This window comes from Saccopteryx leptura, chromosome 1 (genome assembly GCF_036850995.1).
Source record: "Saccopteryx leptura isolate mSacLep1 chromosome 1, mSacLep1_pri_phased_curated, whole genome shotgun sequence".
Lineage (NCBI taxonomy): Eukaryota > Metazoa > Chordata > Mammalia > Chiroptera > Emballonuridae > Saccopteryx > Saccopteryx leptura.
This window is the reverse complement of record NC_089503.1, coordinates 264,436,037-264,442,328: the sequence shown is the minus strand read 5'-3', so window position 1 is coordinate 264,442,328 and position 6,292 is coordinate 264,436,037.

The window sequence follows — 6,292 nt, the reverse complement described above, 5'->3', positions numbered from 1 at the left end:
AAAGAATATAGCAAAAGAGAAATACAGTTTTAAAGAAAAAAAATGGCAATAAACAATTACATATCAGTAATAACCTTAAATGTTAATGGATTAAATGATCCGATTAAGAGACATAGGGTAGCTGCGTGGATAAGAAAACAGGACCCATACATATGCTGTCTATAAGAGACACACCTTAAATCAAAAGATGCACACAGACTGAAGATAAAAGGATGGAAAAAAATATTTCACGCAAATGGAAATGAAAAAAAAGCTGGGGTAGCAATACTTATATCAGACAAAATGGACTTTAAAACAAAGACCATAGTTAGAGATAAAGAAGGTCACTACATAATGATAAAGGGAGCAATCTAAAAGGAAGATATAACCATTATAAATATCTACGCACCTAATATAGGAGCACCTAAATATATAAAGCAGACTTTGATGGATATAAAGGGTGAGATCAACAGCAATACTATAATATTAGGGGATTTCAATACCCCATTAACATCATTAGATAGATCCTCAAGAAAGAAAATTAACAAAGAAACAGCAGACTTAAAGGACATATTAGATCAACTCGATTTAATAGATATCTTCAGAACCTTTCACCCTAAAACAGCAGAATATACATTCTTTTCAAGCGCTCATGGTACATTCTCTAGAATAGACCACATGTTAGGGCACAAAAACGGGCTCAACAAATTTAAGAAGATTGAAATCATATCGAGTACTTTCTCTGATCACAATGGCATTAAACTAGAAATCAACCATAATAGAAAAATTGAAAAACATTCAAACACTTGGAAACTAAATAGCACGTTATTAAACAATGAATGGCTTAACATTGAGATCAAAGAAGAAATTAAAAAATTCCTAGAAACAAATGATAATGAGCATACATCAACTTAAAATTTATGGGACACAGCAAAAGCAGTCTTGAGAGGGAAGTTTATAGCATTACAGGCATACCTCAAGAAGCTAGAAAACGCTCAAATAAACAACTTAACCCTGCATCTAAAAGAACTAGAAAAAGAACAGCAAGTAAAGCCCAGAGGTAGTAGAAGGAAGGAAATAATAAAGATCAGAGCAGAAATAAATGACATAGAGCCTAAAGAAACAATACAGAGGATCAATGAAACCAGGAGCTGGTTCTTTGAAAAGGTAAACAAGATCGATGAACCTTTAACGAGACTCACCAAGAAAAAAAGAGAGAGGACTCAAATAAAGAAAATTAGAAACAAGAGTGGAGAAATAACAACTGACACAACAGAAATACAAAATATTGTAAGAAAATACTATGAAGAACTGTACGCCAAAAGACTAGACAACCTAGATGAAATGGACAAATTCCTTGAATCATATAATCTTCCAAAAATCAATCTGGAAGAATCAGAAAACCTAAACAGACCAATTACAACAAATGAGATTGAAACAGCTATAAAAAAACTCCCAAAAAAGAAAAGTCCTGGGCCTGATGGCTTCACAAGTGAATTCTACCAAATATTCAAAGAAGAACTAACTCCTATCCTTCTCAAGCTATTTCAAAAAATTCAAGAGGAAGGAAGACGTCCAAACTCTTTTTATGAGGTGAGCATAATTCTGATTCCAAAACCAGGCAAAGACAACAACAAAAAAAGAAAATTATAGGCCAATATCCCTGATGAACTTAGATGCAAAAATCCTCAACAAAATATTAGCAAACCGGATCCAGCAATATATGGAAAAAATCATACACCACGATCAAGTAGGATTTATTCTTGGGAGGCAAGGCTGGTACAATATTCGCAAATCAATCAATGTGATTCATCACATAAATAAAAGAAAGGAGAAAAACCACATGATAATTTCAATAGATGCAGAAAAAGCATTTGATAAAGTCCAGCACCTATTCATGATCAAAACTCTAAGCAAAGTGGGAATACAGGGAACATACCTCAACATGATAAAGGCCATCTATGACAAACCCACAGCCAACATCATACTCAATGGGCAAAAATTAAAAGCAATCCCCTTAAGATCAGGAACAAGGCAGGGGTGCCCCCTTTCACCATTCTTATTCAACATAGTTCTGGAAGTCCTAGCCACAGCAGTCAGACAAGAAGAAGAAATAAAAGGCATCCAAATTGGAAAAGAAGAAGTAAAACTATCATTATTTGCAGATGACATGATATTGTATATAGAAAACCCTAAAGTCTCAGTCAAAAAACTACTAGACCTGATAAATGAATTTGGCAAGGTGGCAGGATATAAAATCAATACTCAGAAATCAGAGGCATTTTTATACACTAATAATGAACTGTCAGAAAGAGAAATCAAGGAATCAATCCCCTTCACCATTGCAACCAAAAAATAAAGTACCTAGGAATAAATCTAACCAAAGAGATTAAAGACTTGTACTCGGAAAATTATAAAACATTGATAAAAGAAATCAGGGAAGATACGAATAAGTGGAGGCATATACCGTGCTCATGGGTAGGAAGAATAAACATCATTAAAATGTCTATATTACCCAAAGCAATTTATAAATTCAATGCAATACCGATAAAAATACCAATGACTTACTTCAAAGACATAGAACACATATTCCAAAAATTTATATGGAACCAAAAAAGAACACAAATAGCCTCAGCAATCTTGAAAAGGAAGAAAAAAGCGGGAGGTATCGCACTTCCAGATATCAAGTTATATTATAAGGCCATTGTACTCAAAACAGCATGGTACTGGCATAAGAACAGGCACATAGATCAATGGAACAGAACAGAGAACTCAGAAATAAACCCACAGCTCTATGGACAACTGATATTTGACAAAGGAGGTAAGACAATACAATGGAGTAAAGACAGCCTCTTCAACAAATGGTGTTGGGAAAACTGGACAGCTACCTGCAAAAAAATGAAACTTAGACCACCAACTTACACCACTCACAAAAATAAACTCAAAATGGATAAAAGACTTGAATGTAAGCCGTGAAACCATAAGCATCTTAGAAGAAAACATAGGCAGTAAGCTCTCTGACATCTCTCGCAGCAATATATTTGCTGATTTGTCTCCACAGGCAAGTGAAATAAAAGACAGGATAAACAAATGGGACTTTATCAAACTAAAAAGCTTCTGCACAGCTAAAGACAATAAGAACAGAATAAAAAGACAAACTACACAATGGGAGAATATATTTGACATTGCGTCTGATAAGGGGTTAATAACCAAAATTTATAAAGAACTTGTAAAACTTAATACCAGGAAGACAATTCAATCCAAAAATGGGCAAAAGAAATGAATAGACACTTCTCCAAAGAGGACACACAGATGGCCAACAGGCATATAAAAAAATGTTCAATATCACTAATGATTAGAGAAATGCAAATTAAAACCACAATGAGATATCACCTCACACCAGTCAGAATGGCGCTCATCAATAAAACAACACAGAATAAGTACTGGCAAGGATGTGGAGAAAAGGGAACCCTCCTGCACTGCTGGTGGGAATGCAGACTGCTGCAGCCACTGTGGAAAACAGTATAGAGATTCCTCAAGAAATTAAAAATAGAACTGCCTTTTGACCCAGCTATACCACTGTTAGGAATTTACCCCAAGAACACCATAGCACTGTTTGAAAAGAAGAAATGCACCCCCATGTTTATGGCAGCATTGTTCACAATAGCAAAGATTTGGAAACAGCCCAAGTGTCCATCAGAGGACGAGTGGATTAAAAAGCTTTGGTATATATATACTATGGAATACTACTCAGCCATAAGAAATGATGACATAGGATCTTTTACAACAACATGGATGGGCCTTGATAACATTATACTGAGTGAAAGAAGTAAATCAGAAAAAACTAAGAACTATATGATTCCATACATAGGTGGGACATAAAGATGAGACTCAGAGACATGAACAACAGTGTTGGGGTTACAGGGTGGGGGGAGGAGAGGGAGGGGGTTGGGGGAGGGGAGGGACACAAAGATCATGGCTTTTCAGCATTTGCCATATTCCCCCCTTAATCTATAGACAGACAGCAAATATTTACGTATGGTGTTCCCACTATAAAGACTGCTGTCTTAGGGACAAATGCTGATAAACTATTTCAGCAGTTCCTCCTTCTTCAAAGACTTATATGTCAACATAGAGCTCCATTTTTCATAGGACATTCTCAAGCTCACTCCATGCTCCCTGGAGCTTTAGCACAAGGGAATGCCCCCCCCCCCCTTTTTTTGTAGTATTTTTTCTTTGATTTATTTATTTTTTGTGTTTTTCTGAGGATGGAGATGGGGAGGCAGTCAGACAGACTCCTGTATGCACCTGACTGGGATCCACCTGGCATGCCTACCAGGGGGGAATGCTCTGCCCATCTGGGGTGTTGCTCTGTTACAACCAGAGCCATTCTAGCGACTGGGGCGGAGGCCATGGGGCCATCCTTAGTGCCCGGGGTGGTTTTGCTCCAGTGGAGCCTTGGCTGCAGGCGGGAGGAGAGAGACGAAGAGGAAGGAGAGGGGGAGGGGTGGAGAGGTAGATGGGCGCTTCTCCTGTATGCTCTGGCCAGGAATCGAACCCTGGAATCCTGCACACCAGGCCAGTGACTCCGACGGGTCTACCATATCGTGCTTTTTACTTAAAAAAAAATTTACATTTCTTTTGAATGCTGATGAACAGGAGACACCAAATCTTTTTCGCCTGCAAACTACTACCTTCTTTTATTAGATCTAGCTAATAACACTGTTTTGTCTTTTTCCAAATAGCTCCAGATATATGGAAAAGATTTATATAGGCGGATGGGGATCCTCAAACCCCTCAGCGAGATCTTCTGAGAATGGCTTTTAAGATACCTAGAGGCAGAAAAAGCCCAATGGAGATCAGGGGAACTGCCAGCTTTTAGGATACACCCTTAAAGGCTCCAATGCCCCAAAGAGGTCTCATAGGATGCCATCTGGGTCCTGCTTCAATAGTGGAAAGGAAGGTCATTGAGCTAAAGCCTGCCAGGCTTACACGCCTCTGCTGTGAGGAAACAGGGACACTGGAAGGTGGGCTTCTCCCTCGCTCCTCTAAGGGAGGGTTCAGTCTCTTCCAGCCCTGCTCCAGCCACCTATGACCTAACCTTGCCCAGAAAGCTGGGGTTTGCCACTGAAGGCTGAAGGTGCCCAGGGCCGTCGGCCCCATCTACGACACTGTGGACGAGCCTAGGGTATTTCTTCCAAGAAGCAGGTAAACTGATCTCCTTGGCACAATGGCCACTTAACTATGTCTTGCCTGAATAGTCAGGTTTTTTATTCTTCCCTCGAAGATCTCTGTTGTGGGTGTTGATAGTCCTATTTTCTGCTGCTTTGCTTAATATATAGTGTTTCCTTTATCCCTCCTACCTCAATGCCCCACTCATATTTCAGGCTGGGTCCTACTCCTAATTTAGAGCTCTCTTTCCTCCTTTTGCCAACTTGTATTATGAATTTACCTTTGCCACCCAGCTTAGTGTATCCCAAGGTTCTCTTTACCATGCCACAGTCACAGAGCTCCAGGGAAAAGCAACCTGGTCTCAACTCTCCAGGCAGAGGAGAACAGAAGCTCCATATCCACGCATGCTGCAAATGGCTTTTTCCAGTCTACCTGAATCATTACCAGCTAGAAGCAGCGGTCATTGGGACTTGGACATGAGCTACAAAGTATAGAATGGTGACAACAATTCCAGTGCCATGCGGACTTTTCCTGTGGGGAACTTTCCTGGACTCCTGCTCCCTGTGACAGCTCCTAACAGACTGAACTGTGGTTGGGTTGCATTTTTCAGGGATTTGGCATGGTGATGGGGCCAACTTGGACTTGGTGAACATGTTAAGGACACTACTCTTTTATGGATTCTTGCTGTATTGGCCAAGAGTTTGCTTAAAGGCTTTTAATCACTGTAAAAAAAAATAGAGGACTGGATGAAGAAGATGGGGCACATATACACCATGGTATACTATTCAGCTAGGAGAAATGATGACATCGGATCACTTACCGCGGAATGGTGGAGTCTTGGTAGCACTGTGCGGGGTGAAATAAGCGAATCAGAAAAAAACCGGAACTGCAGGATCCCATACATTGGTGGGACATAAAAGCGAGACTAAGAGGCATGGACAGGAGTGTGGTGGTTACGGGGGGTGGGGGGAGGGAAGGAGGGAGAGGGGGAGGGGGAGGGGTACAGAGAGAACTGGAGGGAGGGTGGCGGAGGACGATCTCTCTTCAGGTGATGGGTATGCAACAGAACTAAATGACAAGATAACCTGGAAATGTTTTCTTTGAATGTATGTACCCTGATTTATTGATGTCACCCCATAAA